This window comes from Apis mellifera, linkage group LG9, assembly GCF_003254395.2.
Source record: "Apis mellifera strain DH4 linkage group LG9, Amel_HAv3.1, whole genome shotgun sequence".
In the NCBI taxonomy this organism is placed as follows: Eukaryota; Metazoa; Arthropoda; class Insecta; order Hymenoptera; family Apidae; genus Apis; species Apis mellifera.
This window is the reverse complement of record NC_037646.1, coordinates 5,213,269-5,231,815: the sequence shown is the minus strand read 5'-3', so window position 1 is coordinate 5,231,815 and position 18,547 is coordinate 5,213,269. Positions and strand designations below refer to the sequence as shown.

General features: G+C 38.6%; 1 protein-coding gene and 1 long non-coding RNA gene across 10 annotated transcripts in view; one reads left to right on the top strand and one right to left on the bottom strand.

Annotated features, from left to right (window-relative positions):
* LOC411344 (fasciclin-1) overlaps positions 1-18,547 on the top strand; it is a 295,001-nt gene that overhangs the window by 71,163 nt on the left and 205,291 nt on the right. The window lies entirely within an intron of this gene.
* LOC102654439 lies at positions 5,149-13,044 on the bottom strand. 3 transcript variants are annotated; one of them, XR_003305288.1, is made up of 6 exons: positions 12,270-13,044; positions 9,713-12,040; positions 9,286-9,554; positions 8,807-8,981; positions 8,433-8,719; positions 5,149-7,797 (listed from the first exon to the last, which is right to left on the bottom strand). It is a non-coding gene; the product is annotated as an uncharacterized LOC102654439 (long non-coding RNA). The 3 variants fall into 3 exon arrangements; XR_003305289.1 differs by lacking the exon at positions 5,149-7,797 and having other exon boundaries at positions 7,942-8,719; positions 9,713-9,944; positions 10,033-12,040; XR_003305287.1 differs by lacking the exon at positions 5,149-7,797 and having other exon boundaries at positions 7,942-8,719.

Here is an 18,547-nt window from a genome sequence, read left to right as displayed (position 1 = left end):
ATTACTATCGAAAGTGGTGTGTAAAGTTGGTCGGAAAATATAAAAAGATAAGTTTAAAGGGCAGAAAGGAATGAGTGGCATCGCGAGAGAAATTTCCATGAGTGGAAATACAACGGATTTCTTCCAATATAGGCCATCTCTTCCAGGCTTTTCTTTAGATATTCTTTAGAATCTTGAGAGAGAGATGGAATAGAAATGGGACGAAATTGAATTATAAAATTTTCTATAATGGAAACTTGACACTGTTGGTTCTATTGATCATTCCTGCATCAATATTGACAAACTTTGGACCGGGTCATAAGATAAACTGACCTCAATACGATGATAAAATTACACTTGTTTCACTCGAGGACTAAGTCAATCTTCCGTCCTATTTCTGTCTAACAACAACTACAATTACTGAAAATGTATTATCTTTGGGTCGTTGAACTCTTTCATAAAAGATAAAAAGAATCTTAGTGATAGTAGATCCTATGCACCATTCTAGCAAATAATGATTTAATATATTCTACGTACTGTTTCATTATCTCATTCATAGAAGAATTGTTGAGAAATAATGAACACGAATACATATTATTATATTTTATTCTGAAAAATAATTTCTAATAGTTTGATAAAAATTTTGGCAAAATTCCAAAAATAAGAAAACATTTATTAATCTAATTAAAATGGAACGAGTAAAACGTTGTCAACTGCAAGTGTTGTTCGTCTCGCTGGTTATGACAGCAACAGAAACGCGCAATTTAGGTTTACGATTTAGTACGAATATGGATTTTGGAAACGTACGTAACTTTAGCTAAGCATGAACTATGAGAAACTACGAGGAATCCTACTCTGGTTGTTTCGAAAAAGAGAAAAGCAAAATGACAAAACATTTCTGGAGATTAAACACGTTCATTATTAACAGATAAATATAAATTTATGTGTTATTAACAGATAAATATAAATATAATTTTCTATGGAAATTTTGAAGTTTTAATTATTTCAATTTTGATCAAGTTGATTAATCAAATATCTGTGATAAATAATTGATAAATAATTATTTGTTACAATCCAGATATTTTTAAGAAAAACTTAGTAAATCTACCTATGTTGTTTTCTTAATGAACTTGAAAATGCTCAAGTATTTTTTAATTAACCTCTTGCTTTCGTATTCTGTTTAAAAATTATCTAGAGTAGAAAAGAAAGAAAAGTTCTGCCTATATTTCTGATATTGGCAGTTGACATTCCATGGCTCATTTTTCTCTTTTTGCATTATCTTTTCTCTTTGACACGCAAGTTTGTCGAAAGGAAGATTAGAATTACAAACGAAGAAAATCTGATTGGAAATTCCTTTCAAAAATTCCTTCATTGAAAATCGTCCATTTATGAATCCCAAATTCATTTCTAAACCAAGTTCCTCCTAAAAAAAAAATTATTAAAGAATTCCAAATCCTTTTCCAAAAAATTGCTCGAAAAAATCTTCGATTCAAACGATCCGACAAATATTTCGTAATCAACGAAAATCCCAAAGAGAATTCACCCATCCAGGCGAAGTTTCATTAAAATCTCAGTAACCGGATGGCGTAAACGTTACCAAGGATTGGATCCAGTTCGGTTGATCCGCGTGGCCCGAAGGTGAAACATAGTAAATTGTCAGTGACAAGCGAACGTCCCGGATTAACGTTCTATTGGCAACGATTGAATGGTCTTTGCCGGTTCCGTGTTCAGGAATCCCGTCCCTTCCATGCAACCCGCTCGCGTTCCTCGCTCGCTCGTAAAACGCGGAGCAAACCCGTGCTTGTCCCGGAACAAGCTCGACTAGTGCGTGTTCCGTCCGTTCGTTTTGCGGGTCGCATGTGTCGTGAAACGGTGATTTCCCAAGCGCCATCGTGATACACGCTTCCCTACGTCGACGATTATCCAATTATGACATTTCCAACCGCCTCTCTTCTTTTTTTCCTCCCTCTCTCCGTCTCTCTCTCTCTTCTTTCGCCCGTTCTTCATCCGCGCGACGATTGAAAAAGCGTGGACAGCAGGCCGGGTTACGAGTGGAATTTTCGATCGCAGTTTTTTCTCTATGGATCTTTCTATGAACGTCAGTCGCTTTTACAAGGAGGGGGGGAGGGTTGAATAACAGAAAAAACGAGCGGCGCATGCATAACGCCGATTTCGACATCGTCGCTTTGCTACGTGAGAGGCGATCGAAGCGTCACGGCCAATAGAATAATTCTATCCAATGAGATTTGCGAGAGATCGATGTCTATTATGCTCGACGATCGTACAAGATCCGTTCCGATAAGATTTTTCACGCGAAAAATCGGGGATGGAATTTATTTTTCGAAGAAGCTTCTCTTCTTTTTTCGGATTCGAGAACAAAATAGGATTTCGTTTAATCGACTGTACATTCGACGAATATAGACGCATATTTTTATGCAATCCCTCGTTGGAAATTTCACTTTCGCAACGTAAACGCAACCTGGAAAATCAATAATGGATCGATCTCTCCCCCAAAATTGATTCGTTCGAAAATTTACAATTACAATTAATCGGGATCCCTGCACGGGGTACAACTGTGTTGAATTCATAATTAATAGTCGGCCATCGTGATCGGGGGATTCCACAACCGGATTGTGCGTTGTAGAGATCGCAATTCGTGCCAGTGGCAGCTGGCCGCCGGCGAAAAGTTTCCAATTTAGTCAAATTTTACGCCGCACTGTCTATCTATTTACTTTTCCATGCGCCAGCTGGTGCGCCAGGTATAACGGGTTTACGTACCGTTTCCTCCGCCCCCCTCCCCCCGTAATACCAGGCGAGTGTACCAAATTAGAACGGGGACGATCGTCCACGCCGAAACGTTCGAAACTAACCCCTCATTTCCGTAAGCGGATTTTCTGTTGCGCTGTGTACCCCCTTCTCGTTGTGTGTATGTATGTGTGCGCGTGTCGCTTGACTCGCACATCGAAGGGACCCCTGTATATTTGGTAGGGAACACGCGCGAGAGAGGAGCGGATAGACTACGCCGGAGATATTCGTTAGCAGAGGCTGTAAAGAGCGGTATTAAACGGGGTTGGGTATCAGGTGATCCTAACGAGCCGAGCGATTTATTTGCCGATCGAACCGCCAGGTGAATTAGTGCGTCGTAAACTGGCCAAGTACGTTGACTACGGGTTTAATTATTATTCGGGCCGTGATTTTAAGGTGGGGAGGAGGGGAGGAAGGATGGGTAAAGGATGGGATCGGATAAAGATCGTTTGATCGATCGTTGATTCGCGGTGAATAATTTTGATGAATAATTCGATCTGATTATTTGAATATGGCCTATTTTTATATATTTTTATGTATATATTCTCTATTCTTAAAAAGTGGAATTATTAACGATATTGATTTATTATTTAGGATATTGGATGAAGGTGGAAATCTTTATTGAGTGAAATTTGTTTAAAAAGAGAAATTCGGGTCGTGGTTTTAAGATGAAAGGATGGGTAAGAGGATAAGATTGGATAAAGATTGTTTGATCGATCATTTGCGGTGAATAATTTTTTTGACGAATAATTCGATCTGATCGTTTCATTATGGCCCTCTATTTTTATATATTTATCCTCTATTCTTAAAAAGTGGAATTATTAACGATATTAACGATATTGATTTATTATTTAGGATATTGGATGAAGGTGGAAATCTTTATCGAGTGAAATTTGTTTAAGAAAAGAAATTCGGATCGTGGTTTTAAGATGAGGGGATGGGTAAAGGATGGATAAGATTGGATATCGTTTGATCGATCGTTGATTCGCGATGAATAATTTTGACGAGATATTTTCAACGATCTGACCTGATTTTTAAAAAGTGGAATTACCGTTTGATTTCGTTTGATTCGATATTATGTAAACACGAATTCTCGAAATTTATTAACAGGATTCGCATTATGGTGTGGAAAGGTAAAACAGGAGATGTATATTCCATTTGATTCGATATAACGAAGGTAAGCAGGTGCACACTATGAAGTAATTTATGTGTTAAACATCGGCCTACCTGCGTGTCGGTTCGTTACCTGTACAGAGTCCAGAATTAACTGAGAAATCAGTTGATTGGCCAATTTAGTGAAGCCGCAAAATCAATTGAACAACCATATTGGCGCACCTAACAAAACCCATTCATACCAAAACCTTTACGTTTCGCTTTTACTATCGATATTCTCTTCCTCTTCCTGTTTCGTTTCAAACCAGATTAATCAATAATCAAACGTATACACATTATCTGAAAAAGAAGAGGAGATAATTATCCAGAAATAAATAACATTTTTACCGTCATTTTCTTTTTCTAATAATCTGTCTACCTTTATACTTACGCAAAAAAAAAAATACCTTTGACGAATAATCTAAAAGAAACCAACATCAAAATTTAAATTTTCATTCGTCAACACTCTTCTAGAGTAAAATTAAATAACTTTCGTCGACTTTTGCGCTACGTTTGTATTTGATAAAAAAGAAAAAGGTATGAAAAAAAAAAAAAAAAAAAAGAAAATCGTCCGATAGACAGGAGACAAAATTCAGGAGACGATCTTTTATTCGAGGAATCGAACGTCTTTCGACAATTGTTTTCTATCGTGCCGTGTTCACACACGGTCGTTCGTGGCGAATGCTCGTTTCGAGAGGTTTCGACGACGGTAGTCGTGCACAAAGAGAGCATCACATAGACACACACACACACAGAGAGACACACATGTACGCACGCGCACCTGCCACGGCAAAGTTGATTTCCATGGAGGAAATTTCGCGTCACCTTGCCTCCTTCGGCTCGCGCAGCTTGTCCGAACTGTCAAAGATATCGAGGGCAGAAGAAAGATCGCACGGAATCGTCTATTCGACGAATCGATGGAAATTTCTGCCTCGTCGCGGAATATTTCCCTATCCAGCTCATACATTTATGTAAGCTCACGTATCTCCATCTGGAATGGACGCGGGATATTTGCTGTGATCCTTTTTTCTCTCTTTCTTTTTTCTTTTTTTTTTTTTTTCTAGCGATGATTTCGGTCTTCTGATAATGAAATGGAAATTGCAAGCTTGCGAAAGAGAGAGATTCAAATTCTCGAAGAGACTCAATCGTTCTCTCCTGTCCGAGTTTCTTTTTCTTTTTTTTTTTTTTTTTGGTATTTATATTAAACGCGTTTCTGGAAAAAGAAAGAGCAATTTAGTATAATTTATTAGATCCCGAGTGTGAAAATTCGAGTATTGGGTTAAATTTTAAAATTACGATTGGGAAGAATCCGTGTTTTTTCATCTATATGCAAATTTTGGACGAGAGTGTAATATTGATATTGTATTATATAATAAGCATATTGATCAATCTTGGCTTTCTTTTTTCGTTATAAATAATAAATTTCCAATCATAAAACGTTAACGAGCACTCCCTCCGCTCCATATAATCTTCATTATAAAATCGCAAATTATGGATTTTAATTACACTTTTTCAAATAAATTTATCAATAATACATTTGCATCGATCGTTACCTAATTTCATAATCTTCTGCATCTTGATCTAAAAAACATAATATATATTTCATAAAATTTAACCATGCATCATAAATATTTTTACAATCCCATATTTATTATTCCTCGTAAATTCTATTTTCTTCGCTTTCAACCACCGTCGTAGCCAATTTCCCTTTCTTCCCTTCGTTTCTCATTTATTCGTCGGAATCGTGATTCTTATTTATCGACGACAATCTTGTAATCAGGTATAGTAATCAAGTTTTTCCTCTTTATTTCGTGGAAATAATTCTACCGCTTTCTATCCTCCTCGATACAGCGGGATCCTCAATTGGATCGTTTTTTCTTTTTTTTTTTTTTTTGCGCGCGAAAGACATCGAAACGATGGAATTGCGGAGGGCTGGTTATGAAAACGCGTTGAAGAGGATTATTTGATTAACGACACTCGGTGTTATATCCGTTCCTTGCTTTATTATCTCGATCGATCAAGATCTGAATCGCGAGACGTCGACTTTTAATGATATTTAAGATTAATTAACGGTACAATTGCCGTTTGTGTTTGCTCCCTCGTTAATTAGAATTACTGCCTTCGAAATACTCTTCTACTACGTGTTTTCATATCATTAATTTTTTTTACCAAGCTTCCAAGGTATGTGATTATTTTCCAGGGAAATTTCAAATTTTCCTCGTTGAAGATTCCTTGTTCTTAACTTCTTTGAGATGATTCATTTTTCCCTTTATGTTACAACAGCACGAAATATAAACTTTTAAAGTTGGGATCAAAATAAACTGTAACTAATTAAAATCAGACAACATTGAAAAAAAAGAAAGAATGTATTATATTTTTCGTCTACTTAACAATCCTCCAATGTAACTTTTCCCAAACACCTTTCTCTCGCATCACGGAAGGAAACTACCCTCCTAAGGGGTGGAACGGAACAACGATATTTCACGTTTGGCCAACTCTCTCTCTCTCTCTCTCTCCCTCTCCCGGAGCTGTAGATGGACACGTTAAACGACGGTTTGTAAAGGCTCCAGCCGAGAGCATCTATCGATTCGTGGAGCGGAAAAAGGGTGGTCAGGGGTTACAAGGGCGAAAAAAATTGTCGACGCCTGTCCCAGAAGAGGCGAACCTCGTGATAGGACACGAGCGCGGCGGATTGGAATGGGGTTCCTCGAGTGATTCATGGGGGTTGGATGCGGTCGTAAGGGTGGTGGAAGAGAGAGAGAGAGAGAGAGGGAAAGAGAGGGAGTCGAATGCAAAGCGTGTGCACAGGGGTGAGACGGGATGAAAAGTGTACCGATTCGACGTTCAAAAGCATTCGTCGTCGCATGCTTTCTCTCGATGGTGAGCGGCGCGTGCACTCGGCCCAATGGGTTTCAACCCCCAAAGAGACTCGAGTGGGGCGGAAGAAAGTGTCGAGTGGGCGACTGCCACTTCTAATCGGCCGTGAGTTCCTCGATACATACAGCGACTCCTCTTTTGCCTCGCTTGTTACCTCTCCACCCTTGTATCCAATGTATTTCGTAAACGTTGTTCACCCTCGAGTGGCATTTTTGAACTTTGTCCGCTTCGAGTGTTCGTTTCGAGCCTGTTTCGTATAAGGAGTTTCTGTTTGATTTCGTTTGACAATATTCAGTCGGGAGGGAGGGACGCAGGGATCCTAGACCCTTCTTGTTTATGTTTCTCGTGTCAGGCTCCAGGAAATGTTAAATATTCGTGAATGTTTCCGTATACAAATATATATATAATAACATCTTGCTTTGGAAAGTTTGTAACATTATTATTGAATATTATTGACGATTTCAAGAGGAGATAATTTTAAAGAATTTGATATAAATTAATACTTTCAACGTTATACAATTTTTTTTCCATTTCTGGTAAAATGAACGACGGTTAAAATGTAAAAGAGCAATATTATTGGACCATTCGAAACAATCACGGCGTTCACTATTTAATAAAAACGTCTGCACAATCTCGATGGTCGCATTCATCTCGATTGTTCCTCTCTTTCGCAAAACCACCGGGGAGGAATTCAGAGCCGCATGCTGAATATCAGCCTCTGTAGGCCAATTGTAAATCCCGGATGTTTTCGCGGAGAATGGAGCACTCGGTAGAATGGTAGCCTCTTTTGTATCGAGGAAAAGTATAATGGTGAATGCTCGTATAAAAGTCACCCCTATGAGAGCACTCGTTAGCCTTCTTCCCTACACTTATCGGTTGTATACCAGTAAAAAAAGTGTTGCAAGCCGAGCATTTGAACGGGGTAAATTAAACGCATACTTTAAGGATCCCTTTTCTCGATAATATAGGGAATATAGTGTGCGACTAGAAAAAGAAAAAGAGTTAGTTTAAAAAATTTTCTTGTCCTATCTATCTTGTTATCATTTATTAAAGAAGAAAATTAAATGTAATAATAAAGAATCTTTGGATTTTGTATTTATAAAAAAAAAGAATTAAAGAAATGAATTAAGTTTTGATAATAAAATTATTATTTTATATAACAATTTATGCAAGATATTCTTACGTGCTTGAGGTTATTACTAATGGAATGTTTTAATAATCGTCAAAATATATGTTCGCCAGTGGGCACATGCTTCACGTATAATCTCTGAACTTCAATTCATCTTAGAGAGAGAGAGAGAGAAAGAGAGAGGGATTCCGCTCGAAAGATGCCTGACCACGTGATGAATTATTCAGAAATGTTAGTGAACACGTTAATATCATAACGTTTGCTCACCATTTGGAATGCATTTTCGGATTAATTCGCACAGATCCTTCAGATTAGGGATCACGATCCTTGTGCTGGATACGATATGCTTAGATAAATCATGCTTCGAAGGATCTTGAACCATTTTCAAAGCTCGAATGCAAATCTCTGAATCTTTCTCTATTTTCTATTTTCTCTCTACATCCAAAAAAAAAAAAACTTTGTCATACATCCATCAATCGTATCAACTTACCTTAATTATCAAACATTTGAGAATCATTAAGATTAAATTTAACATCGTCCATCCGAAAATTAATCAAATCCAGAATTAATTCTTTATCCTTTGGAAAGATAGGTAAATTTTCATTAGCCAATCCGCGCATCCGTGATTTCTCAACGTGAAAGGATCAACGTAAGCTTTCCCAGGCCACGTCACGGTTGGCTTTGCCGTTGACACGGCCGACCCTTCCTCGTCGACGTCCTCGTTGTCGTCGATTCCCTTAGCCTCCTAGTACTTCTGTCCCCGGAGTGCACTCACGCCTACTTAGCGGAACAAAGTTACCCGTCACGCGAAATCCCAATCTCCCTGTCCCAACGCGTCGCTGACAGAGAAACACTGATCCTCACCATTCCGCATCTTGATTGATCGCGCCGTTCGAATCGAATCCACGTTCGTCCGCAACTTTTGATAAACTTTGTTCAATTTCCCACATCTATTCTTTGATATATTATTATTAAGGGAACGACAATTGAAAAGATGGACTGATAAACGATTAACGACGTTTGTGATAGAGAGAATTATCTGAAATTAAAATATAATTATGTTATACGTGCAAAATCGATCTGAGAAATTATTTCGAATGGATATTGATATATAATAGGTGGGTTTTATCCGAGATGTGGGATAAAAATGCAGGGTGGCCAGGGGCACGAGTGGTTTCATTAATCAAGAACGATGGCTCGCGAACGATAAGAAATAGAACTCTCCATCCCGAGCCTCGCTGCTTCGTGAACTTCGTAGACTTATCGGAACAAGATAATGGTGGTTCGTGACACGGAGCTGTCCAGGAGGAAGGCAATTTCGCAGTTCCTTCCGCAGTACTTACCTGAGAGGTGTTTTACAGTTTGATTGACCGTATCGTTATTGTAATGGAACGATTGTTTCTTTTTTTAAAATCTTCTCCATACATTTTTTTTCGTCAGTTATTCAAAGAATTCACGTTATTCGAATATTTATTTCAAATGAATTCAACAAGTTTTCGAATGTTATTTTATATAACAGTGTTGGAATTTTTTTTGGCAAAATTTTTTCCCAAAACGCTTAGAAATCTTTGAAAATTTCTCGTATAAATATCTCGTTGAAAGGGGATGAAATCTTTAAATTAAAAGAGAATTCGATTTTAATTTCGACGAATTATTTAAATAAGATTGTTTTTGTTTTAAATTAATTCCAAAATTATGGTATCTATTGTTTCAATTCGAAACAGAAGACAGAATTAATTTGGACTAAACGGGGATCGGGAAACAGTTTACCCTCAAAGATAGAAATCCTATTGGAATGCTCATAAAATTCCAAAATCCCACTTTGATCAATCCTCCTCCATTCGATTCTATTCTCGATCCTGCTCTAATATATCGTGATTTCGTGTCTCGAAATACTTGGTTAAAAGAGAGACAGTTCAAACGTAGCCTCTCAATCTCGAAATCTATTTATAATATTTCGTGTCTGTCGCTGCCTCGAACAGTCACGCGAAACACCGTCTTCCTAAAATATAATTTATAGACAAATAAACGTTTCTTTTCAGACAACTGAGAGTCCATTAAACTAGTATTCAACGTTGCATTATCTTCACGTGTTTAGATCTGAGGAAATCTGGCGTGGAAAATGCACGTGTAATTGGCGCAGTAATGCAAACATAATGGCACGTGATATCTTTCGCCATCAATCATCCAGAATCCTCCGTCCCTCTAATCATCCTTCTTCTTCTTCCATCGAACGAATTCTCACCCCCTGTTCTTCAAACATTCCATTCGAAACCAATGTGTAATCCAAAGAATACGCAGCTATCGGCGGAAGAGGTTTTCCTTCTAAAAAAAAAATAAAAAAGAAGAAAAATAAGAATGGGGAAGAGATGGGTGTTTCCTTTTGCCGATTCTCTCGCGCGATTCGTTTTCTACCAAATAGCCAGTCGTTTTGGGAGCTTTATCGAAAAATCCAGAAGAGAAACGGAAGGCTTTCTTTGCGATTCGAATCCTTTGGGACGTTCCAAGTTTCGGGGAAACATTCCTCGAAAGCGCCCCGGCAAAATGGCGTTGACGAAGGAGGATCGTTCGTACGGCCAATTCCCTCTTTTATGGAATACGTATGTTACGTTCTATTTTCAGCGGATGCAGTAACTGGAATTCTGCTTCAGAGAAACCTTTCTTCTTCCTTTCTGTTTTTATTCTCATTACGCGTAGCCTTTTCTCCCCCGATTCGAGCAACGAATACATCTCGAAAATAAAGAATTCGTTTAATAATTTCTTACGTTTAATTATTTGTTTCCAGTTGTAACTGGAATTTTCTTTCTCTGCAATTTATCGTAAATGACTTTATTGCTTCTTTTATCGTCAGCGATAACAAAAATTCGACGTATGATTGATTGCACATCATGTTTGACAGTAAAAGAAAATGCTGCTGGATCCGATTTTTAACTATCTCGTGACATTTTGTCGAGAATCGGTACAAACAGATAAACGACCGTCTCGTTGATAATCGAACGTTCGTTTTATGTAAAATTTTATGACGTGGTTGGGTCTTCGATCGGCGATCATAAATTTTCAAATGCAATACCGAAACGGAATGGTTAACGGAAGGGATTGGATTTATTTTTGTTCGTAACGCGACTCATATGTTGGCCACGGAAATATGGGACGAGAAAGGGAATAAAAATATTACGTATAATTCTTTCTTGGTACAAACAGAATTAAATATCATTCGAATCGATCGATCTTTGCTAATGTCGATTTGATCTTTGTTAACGTTACGCGCAGAAAATATTCAAGCATAAGAATAATTATTAATTTCCAATTTTCTTCTTCTTCTTTTTCTTTTAAAAATTAAATCCTTATCGTAGCTGTATTAGAATATATTATATTTGATCCTTCCACGTATATAATTAGAAACACGTAGCAGCTATTAACCTACATTTTTATCGTAAATCTCCATTTTTATTTCTTTTACTTATCAAGATAATACGGTCATTTTTCTTAAAAATTCAAGGACCATTTCACAGCAGAGTGAAGAAACAAATCACAATGCTCGATGATCGAATAAAAAGAATAATTTAGGAATTAAAAGATCCACGAGACCGTAACGACAAGAATCACTCTCCTCAAATTCCAGCATTACGATCCCTCGTAATGCTCTAATCAACTCGATCTGGACGTTCTTTGGACCTTTTCAAAAAAAAAAAAAAAAAAAAGTTACCCCGTCGCAGGGATCAAAGAGGAGCAACCCAAAGAGGGGAAAAGGCATCCGCTGTGCAAATTTCGGATTTCTTGTTATCCCGACAATGTGCGACGGGGGTCTTGGTTTTCATTCACCAAATTAGAGATGCAGCTGCCGCGGATTCCATCAATAGAAGGCTCGCGCCAAGCCTCAGCTGGAGAGAGAGAAACAACTATTCGGTCCTTTTGATGTGACTGCTTCCACCCCACCGGTATCAACCGCACGAGAATCCACGTGGCACCGCCCCAAAACCCAGCCAAGGGTTGACAATACGTGCGATGGCAAAACAGTGGTAACGCCTTCTCTCGCGTGACGACCATCTTCCTCGAGTTGGAGGAGGACCCTCGAGGGGAGACCAGAATTTAAATTCTCTAAAAAAGAAAGGATATATATATATATATATATATATATATATATTAGTGAAACTTGACACGACGAAAAGTATACTGATTTAGGATAAAATTCAATAAGAATCGACTTGTGAATTTAGCTAAATAATAACGAATTATTCAAGAATTATCTCTATCCTTCTTCCTCCAATATCATTATAATTCTATATACCGTTTCTCTCTTATTGAGCTCGTGTGAATATAAACTTACGCGTGATTCTATTATGAAGTAATTGTCTGCCAAGTTTCCATCGAATCTATCTTCCCACTCTGTACAAGAGTTTATTGACAACGCGAGCGTGCGAAAGCGAAGTCCGCCACCGTTTAAAGATGGTGGCGGCTCAACCCTCGGCCGCCGATGATCGATCGCCTTAATAGAATAATCTAGAAACCGTTCAAGCTCCCGGCCATCGAACACGGCGGCGGTGTTCGCAAGCTTTTGTAAACAGCGGGCTTCCTTCGCCGATGACACACGACACGACCAACAGCACGACGCGGTATCCACGTTGCTTTGCCACGCAACCGTTATCCAACCGTTATGACCTGGCACAATACAGCTACCTGTGTACACACGACCCGGCCAATCTAAACTACTCCTCCCACGCGAACGGCCGTGGTACATTGCGATCTTTGACGATCCACGGGGCACGCTACATTCCATTACCACGCGGTTTTTATATCCCCCGATAATGACCAACGCCCCCTCCCTTCGCGGAGCAAACATGACGTGTTACGATGTGACTGGCCGAGAATGGATTGTGCAATGTTTAAGGATCGAATTAACTGTAACGCGCGTTGAAATGTAATTACGTTGATGTTTCGTGTTTTGCCGTAATGGAATCGATTCTATTTTCTTTTTGCAAGCGCGTTCAATTATAATATAAGGTGTTTTAATTTTCGTGATTTTATGAAGTAATCGTCTGCCAAGTTTCCATCTATCTTCCATTCTGTGTAAGTTTATTGGTTTATTTAGAAATATGATTAGTTTGGGAGAATAAAGGAATGAACGAGGAAGAGTTGCAAATGATTCGATAGAGGAGGTGGAATTAAAGGAATTTATTATTTTTCTTTTTAATTTTAATTCCTTCTGGATCGTTTTAAACGGTGCAGCTTTGTGAATACAACTTTTCCCTGGCTGCTTTCACAGAAAGGAAACTCGTTCCTTCTTCTTGAACAACAGAGACCTATTTTCTTGACATGAAGAACAACCGCAGCAAGGCTTTCTAAGTTCAGATGTAGCATGTAGCGCGGCACGTCCAACATTTTGTTTTCCCAGCTTAAGGTAGGAGGATTTCTTTTCTGATTATCCAGGACACATACTATTTTATTTTGTTAGCGAACGAGATTTAAGGTAATAAATAAAGGGCAAGTGTCCCGAATACGGAATCGAGAATTCCCTCGAGAATTTAAACAGTTTTCGTCTTTCAACAATTCTTTATCACTTTTTCTTAAACTATCATCTAACGATTGTTAAACTTCTATTATTAGATAATATACAAAGTATATAAATTTGTTATAAAACAAGATATAAAGAGCAACAGGGGAAGATATATTCCTACATAGATGATTATCACTAATTTTAATTGACTAATTGTTTTCTGAAAAGAATCAAATTTTTCTTTCTATACGTATGATTCGAAATTATAGATCCTTAATATTTCAAATCTTCGTAATTGCCAAACTATCCTCGTGCATTATTATCCAGAAACATTGAAAGTTCGGGTCGGTTAATCGGTTCAATGGAAAGGACAAGCTTAAGTTTTAAACCGGACGAAGAAGCTCTCCTCTCCATCGGGGTGAAAATTAATCGGCGCCACGATGGTTTCGCGCAAGCTAATCGACCCGTGACCCGAATTTCATTAATGCGCCCGACCAAGATTTCCACCAGAGTTGTCCTCCATGCCGGAAAACGATCGTCGACCATGTTCGTCCCTACGTTCCTCGAGAACGTTGTCTAAGCAGCGGGCCAACTTTCGTGAAATTAACTTCGCTCAATTAAGTCCTCGAATCGAACTTTCTCGGCTCTCTCGCGAGGAGGGCAGTGAAAAGGACGAAAAGAAGGATAATGAATACCTTTCTCCTCCATCTTCTACTTCTTTCTCTTCCCTTTTGAATTCCTATTTTTCCACGAATGGAATGCGGCGATCGAATAAATTTTCTAAGTAATTGATCGTCTGTCTCCAACCTCGTGCTGAAAAATTATCGTTACCTTGTGAATGAGTGGAAGAACGAAGGATTTATAATAAATTTCTCGTCGAAAAATCGAAAGTGTCTTTAAAAAAAGAAGATCAAGAGCAAAGCCTCTAAATCGAGGCAAATTTAATCTCAACGATTGTTTCTAAAAAACTCGCCTTTGAAAAACTAAATTCCAACCGCGTTAAGGGAGTCGATTTTTCTTCCTCCTCGAGCTCGAAATTGGCTCGTTAACAAAACTGGCGTAATGAAACGGGCGAGCAAAGGTCAACATCGTTGCGGCCAGTTACGCGTTACCGACCAGACCATGGCTAATAGCGAAATCTCTGCGGAGTGATGGGGGCCAATTCGTGGAATTCGGGGTAGCAGAGAAGCAGACGCGTCAAGGGGGTGCACCGTGGCTTCTGCCTCTTTCCACAGCGCTCGTTGCAACCGCTGTGGTGAACCGCCGTGTGCACGCATGTGCGAGCCCATATCTGATCGGGTGCTTTGCGCGATCATCTCTCTCGTCGTTGAAACGCACGTCAGTGGCTGACCATGTAGCACACAGGCCAGGTTTTGCGGCCAGTTAGAGCACATGTATATATATATATATATATATATCTCTTCCATAACCGAGGATTATAACGGTGAAATAATACGTGATTTATACGAATCCCAATGATTCATTGGCTCATTTCACCAAAGTAAAGTCTCCTTTCGTATCGATTTCATGAGATATTTTACGGTATTTTTTGATTCCTGGTTTGTTGAAGGAATCTAGAAAAGAAAGAAAGAGGATTGAACTTATAACGTTCGAGTATTATTCCACGTTGTAATTAATTCCCTTTACACTCGGGTTTCATATCTTGCGAACGCAGCGTGTGTCGACAGATGAACGGCGACTAAATAGTAACTCATCACTCCGTGCACAATGTCTAGCGTTAAATAACCTTTGACAGTTCCCTAGTCGGTTGACCGTATCGCGCAAACCGATAAACAGTTCGATGATAATACCGATTAACCGAATAATTATTCGGTTAAGCGTGCATCAGAATTCAACGATCCTCGGGAGAAGAGTTAGCTGCAGTGTACGTGGTTAGAATTAATCAATCGTTCGGGAACGATATTCTCGTCGCGGTGCAAATTACAAATACACCATGTTCTATGTGTATGTATATATTGTTTCTTCGAGTCGCTCGAAGAAATGGAGTTAATTATTATAAATCCAAAATCTTTCCATTTATTTTTCTTAAATATTTCAATTTGAGAGGAGACTCTTAAAATAAAACTTCAAAATACAAATGAATCGACAGAAAGGAAAATAATAACAAAGTTCCATTAACAGGGAAGGCAGATTATTTCTTCTTTAACTGCATACCATCACTCCATCCCTAACTTTAATCCAACGCCGCATCCATCTCGAGAGAATTTAAAATTTAAAATCATTTCAAATCCCAGAAGCGTTTTCATTCCTTCCTCCTCTCTTTCTCTCTTTATTTCATTTTACTTTAACAACATCTAATGCGTACCTAATTCGAAAAAAATGGGTTGGAGGAGGGTAGTCGATTCGAGTCACGCGAGAAATCGATGCAGAGAACCTTAAGAGTCAGGCCTCCTCCTAGGGGGGGGCACGTTTTGCCGTGGACGAGGAATCCCTTTAGGGGCGACCTAATTTGTCAAGATCATTCGTATTCGGTGTAGAGTGTAGGTTGGCGAGTGTCCCAACTCGTGATAGCAGGGAAGAGTGGAGAATCAACCTTCACCAGGGTTACATGGATGAAAAGGAAGCACATTGGTTAGGAAGGTCTTCTCTCGTGTAACTCTCTCACTCTCTTTTACTCTGGCTGGCATCCTCTTGGCTACTTTGTATGCCAGAAAGAAAATCCCTTCTTGCGACACTGACGTGTTCATTTCTCGACAGTCTATTTGGCCAATTGCACTCGGCTCTCCTTTTTATACCTTCTCTTCGACGCGAGATCTCTTCCGGGGATCTTTGGAAACTGCTGAGATCTCGAGTTATAATGGATTTTCCCCTGATCTTTCTTTGGAGATTTGAATTTCCTTGCTTTTATTTGATTTATCCGGCGAAAGGAACGAAAAGGATTTTCTTGAATATCTGGAAAGATGAAATTTCTTCTGGTTAGAAAAAATCATATTTGCACGATGCATTTATGATTAATTAGATATTATTCTTGTTATAATAGTTATTTGATAATAAAATTAGAAAATGTGCAAATATCGATCCCAGAAATTCATAAAATCTTCAAACTCTACGATCCTTTCAAATATTAAACTTGTTTTCTTCTCTTCTATATATTTTATTAATCAACTGATATATGAATGAAATCCTTTAAACCTTCAACCTCTTAAACCCCAACAATTTGATTTCATATTTCACGTACATTGATCGATCAGGTTACGATTTAAATGGAAGAAAATACTACCAAGTAAATAATAAATAACTTAAATTAAAACATCTATCTAAACTGTTCGAGAGATGGAAACTTAGCTTAGAAGAAAAAGTTGGAGAACGAGATCACGAATGTTCAATTACTCGCAAGATTTGGCGCGAAGAAGAAGAGTCATTCCTGATAAATTGCCAGCTAATTAATCGTTCTCATAATTACTTATAATCCCTCTAATTAGCGTTTAATGCTTTCCGATAACCGTGCTCCACCCATCCTCCCTCCCAATTAGTCCCTTAGGAGAGGTGCAACGGGACAAGCATTCCTTATCTCCGCGACTTTCGCATCTCTCAACTTGTTCTTAGGTTAATTGGTACCTGGCCGTTCCGCTGGCCAATTATAATTTATCCACACGCAGCCACGATAACGTTATCGATATTCTAGGGCAAGGGGAGAGGAGGGAGGAAGTACCTCTCCACTACATTCGCGTGTTGCGCGCGAGAAATGGATAAAGCCGAATATTTATAGGTCGAGTTCCCGCCACGTTACGGGGAACGTATATATCAGATGCGTGGACGTTACCTTATGCCGAGTTCTCACGTTATCGCGTGGCGTACAATCGAATCGTCTTCCCCGCGGTTTAATACAGTTTTCGTTAAAACGGTTTGAACAACGGGCGCATTGAATAATTTATCAACTCGTCGCACGCGGGTTGTTGCACATCATTATTATCTAAATGGAATTGTTACATATATTAACAACGTGCGTAGTTGATCGTAACGATTCTTAGATTTCGAAGTTTAATTTTGGACAATTTTGGACAAACGAGGAATTAAACCGTGACTCAGTCTTCCGAGCTACTTTTCCAATTTTCTATCCACTTTAATTCTAATCAAGTTTAATGTGTCTAACTTTATTAGAACGGCGAATTCCACACCGAGTTGAATGAAATAATCCGTATGTGCAGAAGTTGAGCCGATGCTTGCACGCGTCCCCACACACGTGATTGCGTTTTATAGAGGCGCACACAGTGTTGCGAACAGCGGAAGGGACGCACACTGTTCCAAATAATAGCCGACGTGTGCTGTAAAATGGATGCGAATTTCGTTGATCGAATAAATCTCGCCAGCAATATCCGTTCATCGGCCCAACATGTGATATCCTATCTTTCTGTCTCCTGAATTATACGAACTAATAAAACTATAAATCAATGTTAATGCATCAAACATCGATATTCGATATAAATTTACGTAATATGATAGATAATATATTTGAAAAAAGGATTAATCTTATTTCAAACTTTTACGAATATCTATGTATTCTCTTCTCCGCGCACAATTTGAGGAAAAAGTTTAACCGTTTTTCTATTTATTATTTCCCCTAATTTTATATATGGATATACAATAATCCTTTGCCACGGAAGCCACGTGTGAATCAAAGCAACTGCGGGGAACATAATTATAATTAAGTAAACGTGCACAACCGTGGACTAACGAACGAGGAGTAAGGACAAACCGTGCACAATGCGGTGCCCGTACTTGTTTGTAAGTTCAAGTGAACGTGCCTTCTGCACGGTTAGTTAGAAAAGTATGCAGGCAATTAGAATTATGCATATGTCTGCGCACCTGTTTGTCTTCTTGCCCCTTTCCTTTCCCTCCACCGTGTTTGCACCCCCGACTACCGACGCAGAAAATTTTTATATACCTCAGTCCATTTCTTTCAACGATCCTCTATCCATTTCTTCCCTCTCCCCCTTCTCATTCCGCTTAATCTTCTTTCCTTGTGTGAATTCTTCTTAATTAAACGCTTATCATTTTCTTCTTCTTGTTTTTAAATCGGGAACACGGTTATTCATATCTCTTCAAATTGTCAATAAAGTATATCTCTAAAGCGAATTTCTTTCTTTTCT